The sequence below is a fragment of the Microcaecilia unicolor genome, chromosome 5 (genome assembly GCF_901765095.1).
Source record: "Microcaecilia unicolor chromosome 5, aMicUni1.1, whole genome shotgun sequence".
NCBI lineage: Eukaryota > Metazoa > Chordata > Amphibia > Gymnophiona > Siphonopidae > Microcaecilia > Microcaecilia unicolor.
This window is the reverse complement of record NC_044035.1, coordinates 336,442,609-336,458,077: the sequence shown is the minus strand read 5'-3', so window position 1 is coordinate 336,458,077 and position 15,469 is coordinate 336,442,609.

The window sequence follows — 15,469 nt, the reverse complement described above, 5'->3', positions numbered from 1 at the left end:
TTTAAAGATAGCGCATAGCGCTGGGAATTGAGACCACTTTTAGGAGCAGCCATTTACACCAATGAAACCCTTGTGTAAATCCCCGCACCAAATTTTAGGCATGGACTCCCTTTATTCTGTAACAGTGTTCATAAATTGTGGTCATGCCCCCTTTTTGGATCTGCGTGTAAAATTTACGTGTGGATCTGGCCGCGTCAATTTAAGTGCGTAAATTTTAATTAATTCTAATTAGCATCAATAATTGTTAGCATTCCATTATCAGCACTAATTGGCTTGTTATTCAATTACATTGCGCACACAAATTTACGCATGCAATTTTTAGCAACTCTTATAGAATTCAGGGGTGTGTACACTTACGTGTGTGGCAGTATTCTGTACATTTATTTGCTCAAGTGGTACATAATTTGCTCGGTAAAGACTGGTTTAGACTTTTCAGTGTCTGCTTTGGTGCTTTCCTGTTTATTGTTGCAGACATCTAGAGCCTCTTCTCTGCTTGCTTTGTAGTGTTATAATGACAGAGACTACTACACTACTACTACTACAAATCATTTCTATAGCGCTACCAGTCGTACGCAGTGCTTCTCAATTGAACATGAAGAAAAGACAGTCCCTGCTCAAAAGAGCTTACAATCTAAATCAGGACAGACAGACAGGATAAATAAGGGATAAGGGTAGGACAAACAGATAGGACACATAGGGAAAAGGGGACTATTGAAGACAGGAAGACAAGATAAAGGTTACGAGCAGGTGACAAGTTAGGAATTAAAAGCAGCATCAAACAGGTAGGCCTTTAACCCAGATTTGAAGGCGGCCAGGTATGGAGCTTGACGTAATGGCTCAGGGAGTCTATTCCAGGCATAAGGTGCGGCGAGATAAAGGAACGGAGTCTGGAGTTAGCGATGGAGGAGAAGGGTGCAATTAGGAAAGATTTGCCTAGTGAACGGAGTTCTTGGGAAGGAGTGTAGGGAGAGATGAGGGTGGAGAGGTAGTGAGGGGCTGCAGAGTGAATGCACTTATAGGTTAATAAGAGGAGCTTGAACAGTATACGGAAACGGATAGGGAGCCAGTGAAGTGACTTCAGAAGAGGGCTGATATGGGCATAGCAACTTTGGCGAAATATTAAACGTGCAGCAGAATTAGACAGAGAAATTAGAGGCAGTTTACTGGAGTTAAAGACTTAAATAAAGAGTGTAAGCCACATTCCGTTTCAGAAGCAGGGTGACATCAACACAGTTCTACCCTGCTAGCTGAGGCATAAGGTGTGCCCTGGCTCAGGATGGGCAGAACTCAAGGGAACTTTAGTCATAGAACCTGGACAAAGCTCTTGAGGGAGGGTCTACTTAGGACCATTGAATTAGTTATTTATTTTCCTGGGTAGCTAGAGTTAACCCCAACTGTGTTCTAAAGTGAAAGACCAAATCATTGAGGTTATGAGCTTCACTTCACTTGACTAAGCATTAAGCAGCACAATTGTAACAGGTAGGGGGGGATGGGCCTGGGTCCACCTGCCTGAAGTCCACTGCACCCCCTAACAACTGCTCCAGGGACCTGCATACTGCTGCCAGGGAGGTGGGTATGACATTTGAGGATGAAAATGAAAAGTTGTGAAACATCATGTTTTGTGGTGGGAGGGGGTTAGTGACCACTGGGGGAGTCAGGGGAGGTCATCCCCGATTCCCTCTGGTGGTAATCTGGTCATTTTTGGGGCCTTATTCGTGAAAAAACAGGGTCCAGGAAAAGTGCCCTAAATTGTAGCTACAAACGCATACGTTTTTTCCATTATCGGCAAAAGGCGCCCATCTCTCCTCGGCCGATAACCACGCCCCAGTTCCACCTTCGCCACGCCTCCGACACGCCCCCGTCAACTTTGTACGCTTCCGCGATGGGAGTGCAGTTGAAAACGTCCAAAATCGGCTTTCCATGATACCGATTTATTCGTTTTTGTGAAATAAACGTCTATCTCCCGATTTGGGTCGAAATCTAGGCGTTTTTCTCTTTCAATTATAAGGTGGATAGAGAACTAACTCAAGCACATACTTACCTGGGTAGAGATAATCAGGTCTCATCCAAATGATCTGATACCTACTTCTCCTGTACAAGAAAACGCAGACTTGGAAGAAAAGAATATTTCTTATGTAGTTAGTGTACACAAAGCAAAGATTGAAAAAAACCACTGATACTTATCTGATAGTTGTTAAGGTTACTGGAATCCATCATGCTGTTTTGGATGCAGGGTTGTGAAAGGCTATTTGTAAGAGAAGTAAAAAGGGAACGTTAACGATATTGGGCTTGAAACTATTGCAACACCGGTGAAGAGCACGAACACAGCTGTGTAAAATATTGCTGCTGACAATCCCTGTTAGTAATTTTTCTTTATAACAAGTTGGAGATCTCTATAATTTAACTCTATTGCCTGTTAAATAAACAATCTTCTAATTACAAAGCTGGTTGTACTTCCTCCTGCCGACTCGTAATTGGTTCTGAGAAATGTAAAGCTAATCAATCCAACCTCAACCATTCTTTTTGTGAGCACTTAGCTGGTGTGCAGTCTACCCTAACACTCAAAGCACCCCAGCCGTGACAAAAATACTGATAAATTCAGAGGTGCAGTTTCTCTCTCCACTACTAGGGCACACGTGCCTAACATTGAGAGTTATGCTCCTAAGTTAGCCTCTGAAAATTGATTAGGGTTGAGTGCCTAAATTTATATTCAGAGCAATAGTAACATAGTAACATAGTAGATGACGGCAGAAAAAGACCTACACGGTCCATCCAGTCTGCCCAAGATAAACTGATATGTGTATACCTTACCTTGATTTGTACCTGTCTTTTTCAGGGCACAGACCATATAAGTCTGCCCAGCAGTATTCCCCGCCTCCCAACCAGCAGTCCCGTCTCCCATCACCGGCTCTGGCACAGACCGTATAAGTCTGCCCAACACCATCCCCACCTCCCAACCACCAACCGCTCTTCCCCCCACCTGCTCTGCCACCCAATTTTAGCTAAGGTTCTGAGGATCCCTTCCTTCTGCACAGGATTCCTTTATGCATATCCCACGCATGTTTGAATTCCGTTACCGTTTTCATCTCCACCACCTCCCGCGGGAGGGCATTCCAAGCGTCCACCACCCTCTCCGTGAAAAAATACTTCCTGACATCTTTCCTGAGTCTGCCCCCCTTCAATCTCATTTCATGTCCTCTCGTTTTACCGCCTTCCCATCTCCGGAAAAGATTCGTTTGCGGATTAATACCTTTCAAATATTTCAACGTCTGTATCATATCACCCCTGTTCCTCCTTTCCTCCAGGGTATACATGTTCAGGTCAGCAAGTCACCAGCGGTGGTATTATACCCAGCTATTCAATGCCAGGCCATGTTGGGACACCGGCATTGAATATCTGGGTTCATGTGGTTGGCTATCTCTTACGCCTCCCCCCTTTCACAGTGGCTGCCGCATGGTAATGCCAACGCAGCCCATTCACTATTTCTTTTATTCGTATAGAGGGGCATAATCGAACGGCTCCAAGGGAGCTGTTAAAATTGTATTTCAAGGAAATTCTTCAGATAAAAGAGGAAAATATTCCTCCTTTTGCACAAGTTTTTTTTTAAACTTCCACTTAGAAATCAACAAATACAGGAAAATCAACCCCTTGATGTAACAGCTTTACTAGAGACTTCAGATTCAGAACAAATAATACCAGCTACACTGGTGGAAATGGTGGCTCTGTTGCCAGATGAAGTTTGGATATTCAAAATGTTTTATAAAAACTGAGAAAAGCTTTTTAAGGGGTTAAAGATCCGTGTATACCCAGGTGTATCGAGGGAAACACAAGTGCGCCGGAAAAAATATCTTCGGAAGAAACAAGAAACGATTCAACTGGGAGCAACATTTTTTCTTAAATTTCCATGCAAATGTTTAGTTAACTACCACTCTGAGAAATTCGTGTTCTATGATCCCTCCCAACTTGAGACATTTATTACAACTAGAAGGGTAGTTGGAATGGAACTTCCATCTATTAATAGTGCTCGATATTGGACATGTAGGGTCCAGTACACGTCCGTTTACTCTTTTTTCTCTTAATTTAATTTGTTTATACGTCAACATAATGCTGTTTTGAACTCCATTAAGTGAACTTATGTTGGTTTAACTGTGGAAAACTTCATAAGATTGTAATCATTTCCTAGATATTTTAAATCCTCCACTAACCAACTTTCTCATCAAGTTTGTATACTTGTATATAATTGAAAAATTAAATAAATAAATAAATAACCACATTAGTGCCTACTCTTCCCCGGACCACCCAGAAAATAGCCAGCTTTGAATTTAGCAATCTGAATATCAGCCGATAACCTGCACAGCCTCTCCTGGCTGATTAAATCACTTTAAAGTTTGACATAAAAATTTCACTAAATTCCTAAGGGCTCCTTTTATAATGCGACGCTACCGATTACTGGAGTGCTGCTTTGTGAAAGGCACCTAAATTTAAGAGCAAAAAGTGGGTGGCAGCTTGGGGGGGGGGGGGGTATTTAGAGCAGGGCAAAAAGTTAAGAGTTTAACACTGAGGCTCATAAATCAGGTTCATAAATCTAGGCTAGGGGTTCTCAACCCAGATCTTGGGAAACACCAAGCCAATCTGGTTTTCAAGATATTCACAATGAATATGCATGAGGTAAATTTGCAAATCTATCTCATGCATGTTCATTGTGGATACTAAGCAGAAAAAACAGCAGATCCCAGAGTAAAGTTCTCACAGGAAATCACCTCAGGGGTATAACTAAAATGTGACACTTAAAAGTATAAATATCAGTTCTAAATAATACATACACAATGCATTTGAACCTTCATTGGCAGCTACCCTGGATATTTCTCTGTTTTACATTCTGGCCTCTTCTTCCTCTGTATCTTGTCTGGCCATTGCAGAGATGTTACTGGGTCAGTGCCTATGCTCCAGGGCTCCTTCCAAATTGTGCAATATGGGCTCTGAATCCTGGTGCACAAAGCTTTGTTGAACTGTTAATGCCATTACATAGTAACATAGTAACATAGTAGATGACGGCAGAAAAAGACCTGCACGGTCCATCCAGTCTGCCCAACAAAACAATTCATGTGTGCTACTTTTTGTGTATACCCTACTTTGATTTGTACCTATGCTCTTCAGGGCACAGACCGTATAAGTCTGCCCAGCACTATCCCCGCCTCCCAACCACCAGCCCCGCCTCCCAACCACCGGCTCTGGCACAGACCATATAAGTCTGCCCAGCACTATCCCCGCCTCCCACCACCGGCTCTGGCACAGACCGTATAAGTCTGCCCAGCACTATCCCTGTCTCCCACCCCCAAGACATACAGATGATACTACTACTACTTAACATTTCTAAAGTGCTACTAGGGTTACGCAGCGCTGTACAGTTTAACAAAGAAGGACAGTCCCTGCTCAAAGGAGCTTACAATCTAATGGACAAAATGTGCAGACAATCCAATTGGGGCAGTCTAGATTTCCTGAATAGATGTATAATGGTTAGGTGCCGAAGGCGACATTGAAGAGGTGGGCTTTGAGCAAGGAATATCATCTGCCCTCTTTTGTAGTGAGTTTGTGATCCAGCTAAGATACCAACATCAGCGGTGGCTCAGTGGAGCTGAAGTTAAAACCCTGGAGGACTGCCAAAACCTGATGGTCCTGGAGCAGCTTCTGCAGTGTTGTCATCCAGATGTGAGGGAGCATGTTCAAGATCACCAGCCCCATTCTCCAGAGAAAGCGGCTGAGTTGGCTGACATCTTTATGGCTAGCCATCTCTTGTTGGCAAAGAGAAGCCATCCTTCTGCAGTAGCCGGGACCTAAGGGCAGCCAGAGCCCTAAGCCAAATATTCCTGCAACTTCAGAGACTTTCAGCAAACCCTCCAGTGCTCCCCAAAAACCTAAAGACTTCAGGCATGAATGTGCTTGTTACCAGTATGGGCGCACAGGACATTTTTTCAAAGTGGATTGCCCAGATAATCCCAAGCCTGCACTAAAGAGCACTCCAGTTCCTGCAACAAAGCTGGTGGCTTTCGTGGGTGGCTCCAGTACCACGAAGGAGACCCACACAGTTGCCACAGCACAAAAAGCTGCTGGTCATTCATCAAGCAAGGAAGCAGACGGATTTCCACAACACTACAGCACTCTAGTAACTGTGAACCAGACCCAGGTGGCTGGGCTTGTGGACACTGGCTCTAGCATGACTTTGTTAATGACCAGAGCTAGTGCTGGAAGATGCTATTCTACCAGGGCGCATTGCAGAGGTAGTGCTAGCCAATGGATCCAGAAAGACTGTACCCATTGCTAGAGTATTCCTGGATTGGGGTACCAAGTCTGGATACAGAGAAGTTGGCATAATGAAAAACATGCCGGTACCAATGCTGTGTGGGACTGACATGGATCTAATGAACATTACTCTTGATAGTGGACTCAGCATTTCCACTATGGTGACCTGGATTTCCTCTCCAGAAAGGAAAAGCCAGAACCACCCTGACATTGGGTTATCGAGACCCGATCAGCAGGCTGTAGAGGCCACAATCCGGGGTCTCTCTCTTAAGGAGGGAGGTATGAATAAACAATGTACTTTAAGCCTGTAAAATGTATTGAATATTTTCCTGCCTTGATTATGTTCTGAAGTGTATTTCTCCTATTTGACCAGCAGGTGGTGCTTCTTTGCTGTAAAGCTGTTACAGAGAACTGAGTGTTTTTCTTTAGTCTGACACAAACAGGAAGCAAGAAGCAGTATATATTTAAAATCTTGTTGACTGGGCTCTGATTGGCCCAGGAGCTCATCTCATTCGGACTTTACTTGTTGTGAGGTCAGTCTTAGCCCGGGAGAAGAGAGAAACATTGTTTTGAGTTCAGTCTTAGCCCTGGAGAAGAGAGAGACAGATCTCTTTGCTAAGGCTCTGTGAACAGTTATATATTCTGATCTTCCTAGGTACTGTTGAGACAGTATACAGATGTCTAATTAATGTTATAATTGATCCATATTTCAGTTACCTGTTATTGTTTGCTGATTGCACATTTTTTGTTCATTGTTAAAGTGTGACAATAAATCTGTTTAGTTTGTTGACTCTGCTGTCTGGACTGATAAAGAATCCTGGTGGTTTGTGTGTTGGGTCTGTGAGTGCTTTCTGGGAGCTGTGGGACCACTGGAAGTGTGGCCCCAGTAACCTAGAAATCATTGGTGATAATTTGAGAGTGGGAGACTCACCCAGAGGCGGTTGTGACCCAGTCAGTGGAAGGAGGGTGCTAGTGTAGAGCATAAGCGGCAGGTGCAGGCAGACCTGAACTGTCCTGGGGATAGACCCTCTAAGTGGCCACGTGGTAACCCCAGACAGGTGGCTAGGCATTTCGTGACACTGCCTGTGCCTGAAGTGGGAATCAAACTCAGTTCCTCAGTTCCCCAGGACCAAAGTCCACCACCCTAACCACTAGGCCACTCCTCCACTCCAGTTGGCTAAAAGAGTATTCAGGAGCATTCAGGCACCTCCAACAATAAATTAAACAACTGGGATCTGTAATTTTCATAAGGAAACAAATTCAGAGTTCAAGAAGAAAGGGGTAAGTGCTAAAAACTCTGGGCTAGATATTCAAAGAGATTTAACTGGGCAGGATAGGCTCTTGCCCACTATTCCTTCTAAGCTGAGCAGGTGTCTTCCCATCTACAATCCTGCCAGTGAGGATTGCTGTTTCACTACCACACTTTCAATAGTGAGAGACAGGGAAGCTCTGCAGGACTCCAGGGAACCTGCCTTTCCCTAGATCTTGAAAACACAATTTTGAAGCATCACCCCCTACTGGTAGCAATGCAGTTGGAGGACAACCACTTAGCTTAGAGGGAACAGTGCTTTTGCCCAGTTAAATCGGATTCTGACTGCCTAAGTGGTGATATTCAGGGGCACTTAACTGGACAGTGCTGGTGAATTTCACTACAGACTGCCCCTGCACTGCTCAGTTAGTGGCAGGGCGGTCTGTGGGCGGAGCTTGGGTAGAGCGTGGCAGGAGCCAGGATCTAACCAGTTAGTGGCCATATTCAGACCGCTAACTGATTAAGTAAGCAACTTACACTAGGATAGTGCAGAACCTTCAAATTTCAAAAGAGCCCTAAATATTAGCTGTGTTAAATCTGGGCTTGGCATGCGGGAAAGTCTTGTGTTAAAACATGTTAAGCCCAGATTTTACTGCACTTTCACAGAAGGGCTCTTTGGTTAGCAAATAGGTTTCTTCGACAATAATGGGGTTCACATTAGAGTGCATTAAATTGAATTATCAAGTTATTATGCAATTAAGCTCATTAATATGTGAATATACATAAATGTAACCTTCAGTTTGTACCTGAGTCAACGGAGAGACAAGTGACTTGCCCAAGGTCACAAGCAGCAAGGAGGAAGGAGGGTAGAGAAACAGGATTTGAACTTGCGTCTTCCCCTGTACTAAGGGGTGTTATTAAGGCAGATCTTCCAAAACTGTAGGTTATTATCCATTGCCCATCCACTTTATGACCCCATATCTACTGCCCTTCACACTGCGACCAACTACACCTCTCCACTCTCCAACTCAGCAAAAGCACAAACGGGCCCAAGGACAAGTTGTGGCTTCACTTGCTTGCGTTTATAGCTGGTGTAAATTGGGACGTTTTCATTTCCACCCCTGGACGTCACTCTGCTCTCTGTTGTTGCCATTAAACATCCATACCACCCATACTGGGCAAATCTCTCTTATCTGCACCCTTCTCCTCTACCGCTAATTCCAGACTCCGTTCCTTCTATCTTGCTGCACCGTATGCCTGGAATAAACTTCCTGAGCCGGTACGCCAAGCCTCATCTCTGGCCATCTTCAAATCTAGGCTAAAAACCCACCTCTTCGATGCTGCTTTTAACACCTAAACCTTCAACTGTCCCCTATCCCTGATATGTCCTGTCTGTCCTAACCCTTATCCCTTACTTGTCCTGTCTGTCTGTCATAATTAGATTGTAAGCTCTATTGAGCAGGGACTGTCTCTTCATGTTCAAGTGTGAAGCGCTGCGTACGTCCGGTAGCGCTATAGAAATGATAAGTAGTAGTAGTAGTACCACGCCCAGATACGCCCTTCCTCTGAATGTCTTTTTCTGTGCAGCTTACCCGCTTGGACATTTCCTGAGCGTCTGTTTGATTATGGTGTTTTGGGAGGATTCGAAAGGAAAATTTCTATCTGGCCTTTTTTTAGACGCCTAATGTGCATTGAAAATGAGCGGCATGTGGACTAGACAATAAAGAAATATATGAAATACATGCATAAAGTGGAGGAGTGGCCTAGTGGTTAGGGTGGTGGACTTTGGTCCTGGGGAACCTAGGAACTGAGTCCAATTCCCACTTCAGGCACAGGCAGCTCCTTGTGACTCTGGGCAAGTCACTTAACCCTCCATTGCCCCATGTAAGCCGCATTGAGCCTGCCATGAGTGGGAAAGCGCGGGGTACAAATGTAACAAAAAAAAAAAAGGTCTTTGTGCAACAGTCACATAAAAGTGGATTTGCAGTTACTGTGCGTTATAGGAGGGCTGCCATGAAGTTACCACAAAGAAAAGTTACAACTGTTAACTGCATGGCAGAGAACACCCGATACAGTGAGCTGCATCTCTTGAGGTGGCATTAATGTGACATGATACAGACGTTCAAATATTTGAAAGGTATGAATTCGCATACAAATCTTTTCCGGCGACGGGAAGGTGGAAGAACTAGAGGACATGAATTGAGGTTGCAGGGGGGCAGACTCAGGAGTAATGTCAGGAAGTGTTTTTTCACGGAGAGGGTGGTGGATACGTGGAATGCCCTCCCGCGGAAGGAGGTGGAGATGAAAACGGTAATGGAATTCAAACATGCGTGGGATAAACACAAAGGAATCCTGTTTAGAAGGAATGGTTCCGCGGAATCTTAGCAGAGATTGGGTGGCCATGCTGGTAATTGTTAAACAAAATGGGAGCTGGGCAGACTTCTACGGTCTACGCCCTGATCGTGACTGAATAGATAGGGATGGGCTGGAGTGTAAATTTTAAGGGGCTTTGATGTTAGCTTCAGAACTTAGTACAAGAACAGTACTGGGCAGACTTCTACAGTCTGTGCCCTGTGAAAGGCAAGGACAAATCAAACTCGGGTATACATATAAAGTATCGCATACCATGTAAAATGAGTTTATCTTGTTGGGCAGACTAGATGGACCATACAGGTCTTTATCTGCCGCCATTTACTAGGTTACTATCCAGCTTATAATCGAACGAGAAAAACGCCCAAGTTCCGACCTAAATCGGGAGATGGACGTTTATCTCACAAAACGAATAAAGCGGTATAATCGAAAGCCGATTTTTGGGCGTTTTCAACTGCACTCCGTCGCGGATGCGGACAAAGTTTATGGGGGCGTGTCAGAGGTGTGGCGAAGGCGGAACTGGGGCGTGGTTATCTGCCGAACAGAGATGGGCGCATTTCACAGATAATGGGACAAAAGTATGCGTTTTTAGCTAGAATTTAGGGCACTTTTCCTGGACCCTGTTTTTTTCACGAATAAGGCCCCAAAAAGTGCCCTAAATGACCAGATGACCACTGGAGGGAATCGGGGATGACCTCCCCTGACTCCCCCAGTGGTCATAAACCCCCTCCCACCTCAAAAAATGATGTTTCACAACTTTTTATTTTGACCCTCAAATGTCATACCCACCTCCCTGGCAGCAGTATGTAGGTCCCTGGAGCAGTTGTTAGGGGGTGCAGTGGACTTCAGGCAGGTGGACCCAGGCCCATCCCCCCCTACCTGTTACAATTGTGCTGCTTAATGCTTAGTCGTCCAACCCCCCCCCCCGAACCCACTGTACCCACATGTAGGTGCCCCCCTTCACTCCTTAGGGCTATAGTAATGGTGTAGACTTGTGGGCAGTGGGTTTTGAGGGGGATTTGGGGGGCTCTACACACAAGGGAAGGGTGCTATGCACCTGGGAGCTCTTTTACCTTTTGTTCTGTTTTTGTAAAAGTGCCCCCTAGGGTGCCTGGTTGGTGTCCTGGCATGTTAGGGGGACCAGTGCACTACGACTCCTGGCCCCTCCCACGAACAAATGCCTTGGATTTATTCGTTTTTGAGCTGGGCGATTTCATTGTCCATTATCGCTGAAAAGCAAAAACGCCCAGCTCATAACTTGGCGAATAAAACATGGACGTCTAATTTTTTCGAAAATACGCTTGGGTCCGCCCCTTCACGGACCCGTTCTCGGAGATAAACGCCCATGGAGATAGGCGTTTCTGTTCGATTATGCCCCTCCACGTTACTCTTTGGGGTTCTACATGGAATGTTGCTACTAATTGGGAATCCAGAATCTTGTAACTCTTTAGGATTCCAGAATCTTCAGAACTTTTAGTACAAGAACAGTGCTGGGTAGACTTCTACGGTCTGTGCCCTGAGAAAGGCAAGGACAAATCAAACTCAGGTATACATATAAAGTATCACATACCAAGTACAATGAGTTTATCTTGTTGGGCAGACTGGATGGACCGTTCAGGTCTTTATCTGCCGTCATTTGCTATGTTACTATGTTCTGCATTTTCTACTGTGTTAACAGTTAACACACCGTAACAACCCACATTAACTGTCAAGCACATTCCCCAGGGCCAGCCCAACCCTTCTAAAGGGCAGCAAAGAGCAAATGCAATCAAAGCAAAAGAATATCTTTTTTTTTTCCTTTGGGCCCAGTTTACTAAGCCGTGCTGTAGGCGTGCTAACCTTTTAGTGCTCGCTAACGCTAGAGACACCCATTATATTCCTATAGGTGTCTCTAGTGTTAGCGCTCGCTAAAAGGTTTGCGTGCCTACAGCGTGGCTTAGTAAACAGGGCCCTTTGTTTTATTTTGTTTTGATTTATTTCCTTAATAATGAGTGGAGTGGAACAGGTGGATGTGAAGCGTCTGTTCACGCTTTCCAAAAATACTAGGACTAGGGGGGCATGCGATGAAACTACAGTGTAGTAAATTTAAAACAAATCGGAGAAACGTTTTCATCACCCAACGCGTAATTAAACTCTGGAATTCGTTGCCGGAGAACGTGGTGAAGGCGGTTAGCTTGGCAGAGTTTAAAAAGGGTTTGGACGGTTTCCTAAAGGACAAGTCCATAGACCGCTGCTAAATGGACTTGGGAAAAATCCACAATTTCGGGAATAACATGTATAGAATGTTTGTACGTTTGGGAAGCTGCCAGGTGTCCTTGACCTGGATTGGCTACTGTCGGAGACAGGATGCTGGGCTCGATGGGCCTTTGGTCTTTTCCCAGTGTGGCATCACTTATGTACTAGTGTTAAACAACTAATGTAATTTAGGAAATAGACCCCTTTGCAATCTTTCCATACACATGATTTTTTTTGGGAGCTGGATTTAGTTTATGCCTTTTTCATACAGTGTCTTTAAGTAGCACCCATGGTGTTCATGTACTTTGTAATTATGATAAATTTGACAACATTTTATTTACATATAAATGCGATGCCTGCCAATTTATTCCATTTGCAAACCCTGGCAGTGCAAGTTTGCAATGGAAAGAGAAATATATTCCTAATTACTTATCAAGATCATTAGTCTGCATTGCTATCAGACTGAAATTGATTTTTAATGTTTGTATTTAAATATGATAGGGGAGAAACAGTTTCTCCCGCATCATATTACGGTCTAGAAATGTCCTATAAGAAGTTGATGGACTGCAGGCACTGTTACCATTACCATTGTCACTTGGATGCAAATCCTTTGTCCCAAATGACAAGTAAAAGTAGACTGAAAAGATGACTCCAATTGATTCCACAATGTGGTTTGGGGTTTTTACTGCTGCATCTGTGTTTTTTCAGACAAGTGATATTTGTAGCATGGCTATATGAGAATGGGCAAATTATTGTTAATTTTTCCTCCTTTAAAAATACAATTTAAATCCAAACCATGAGTCCTTGGGGCAGTGGCGTAGCTAGGGTAGTTGACACCCGGGGCTGTTCATTTTTTAACACCCCCCTCCAAAATCCAGTACTAGGCATGCCGAGAATACAAAACACTCAGGACCTATAAAACAATTCTACCATACCATAAGCAGTCATTTCTACGAGTCACACAAGGAAAAGGAAAGCATCTTAAACACTACAGTGAGCACTATTATAAACATTTATTAACACAGCTACAATACGACTTTATCCTAAAGCAAAAAAATAAAAATATATATTTTATTTACAGTTTGTTGTCTCTGGTTTCTGCTTTCCTCATCTTCTTTTCACTGTCTTCCTTCCATCCAGCATCTGTCTTTGTTCTCTCTCTGCCATCCAGTGTCTGCCCTCTGCTGTTCCCTCCATCCAATGTCTGCCCTCTCTCCCTGCACCTTCCATCCACATCTGCCCTCTATCTCTGCCCCTTCCATCCACCCTCTGCCCCTGTCTGCCCTCTCTCTCCCCCTTCCATTCACTGTCTGCCCTTTCTATCCCTTCCATCCACTGTCTGCCCTTTCAATCCACCATTTGCCCTCCCTCTCCCATCCATTCAGGGTCTGCCCTCCCTCTCGCTCCCCCTTCCATCCAGGATCTGTCCCCTCTCTCTGCCCCTTTTTTTCAGCCCCCAGTTCCAGCCCCCTTATCCCACCTAACCCCTAGTTCTAGCCCCAGCCCACATCTCCCATCTGACCCCCCTTTTCAGCCCCCAGTTTCAGCCCCAGCCCTTTTCTCCCACCATTCCTGAGCTTCAGCCCCCAGCCACTTCTCCCTGTCCCCTTTTCAGCCCCCAGTTTCAAACCCAGCCCCTTTCTCTCACCAGTCCCGAGCTTCAGCCCCCAGCCACTTCTCCCTGTCCCCTTTTCAGCCCCCAGTTTCAACCCCAGCCCTTTCTCTCACGAGTCCCGAGCTTCAGCCCCAGCCACCTTTCCCTGTCTCCTTTTCAGCCCCCAGTCCCCACAGTTTCAGCACCTGCCCCTTTTCAGCCTCCAGTCCCAGTACTAGCCTCCTTATCCCACCTACCCTCCTTTTCAGCCCCTAGTTCTAGCCCCTTTCATCCACATGCTTTGCATTAGGGCCCCCCTTTTCAGCCCCAGGCCCATTCTCCCACCAGCCCCAGGCATGGCCCCCATTTTCCCTCATGGCTCCTTAGACCCCAGTTCCAGCCCCCTTCTCCCACCTGAGAACCCCCTACCCACCCCAGTCCCCTTCTCCCATCTGAGAACCCTCCCCCTTCTCCCATCTGAGCCCCCCGACCCGACCTGCCTACCAGCTCCGTCGACAGATGACAGCCCTCTTCTCCTGCCACCACCCTGCCTTAAAAAAAAATTTGTGAAGCGGCATCACAGGCCGCGTCTCTCGTCTGCCCTGCTTGTAAAAGAAGCAAATCTCCTCATCGTTGGGCCTTCCCTCACTGTGTCCCGCCCTCGCGGAAATAGGAAGTTACCTCAGAGGAGGGCGGGACACAGTGAGGGAAGGCCGTATGCTGTAGTGGCGATCGCCATTTCCGGAATGAGAAATACAAAGTGGTATTGCATTAAGTTCATAAATGGTAGACTAAATTATAGAATAAATTAGATAATCAGTTCATTTCCGGCATGAGAAATAAGGTGGTAGTGCGCTAATGTTCGTTAGTGACAGAGTGACTGAAGCAGTCAGGTATAGAGAGTTCGGTTTTGTCTAGTTCTGTAAGAATTTCGTTGTCTGGTATTTAGGATGGATCATTGTGGTATGCCTTTTCGAACAAGTTGGTTTTTAGTCATTTTCGGAAGATTGTTATGTCGTGCGTTGTTTTATGGCATTTGGTAATGCATTCCATAGTTGCGTGCTAATGTAGGAAAAGCTGGATGCATATGTTGATTTAAATTTAAGTCCTTTGCAACTGGGGTAGTGGAGATTCAGGAATGTGCGTGTTGACCTTTCTGTGTTCCTGGTTGGTAAGTCTATGAGCTCTGACATATATACCGGGGACTCACCGTGAATGATTTTTTTAGAAGTGCAAAAGTCATTACAAGCTGAAGTGTGCAGGGAGAGCCTGATGCAGCAGAAGGAAAATGGATACACTCTTGGAACTATCAGCACAGATACACAGCCGATAGACTTTTCCTTCCGATTGCCTTTAGACTTTACTGTAGTGCAGAGTTAATTATTAATTTATTTAATTTCCCACATGTCACTCATCTCTTTTCATTCAAGTACAGGAGTTATTTCCTGTCTCAGAGAAAGCGTACATTCTATTGTGGACTTGTGACAGATGCTGGGGTCAATGGACCATGGTCTGACGTAGCATGGCTTATCTGATGTTCATATGTTCCTGTGCCCTGAATGATGACATTGCTGAGATAACTATCCCCCCCCCCCCCCAAAAAAAAAAAAAAAAGAACAGCATAACATGTCTACATCCTAAGGTGGTATAACTCTGCTTCTGATTTTGCCACACAGAAATATAAGTATTCAGGGCAGTCGAGTGACCTAAAAGTAATCTAT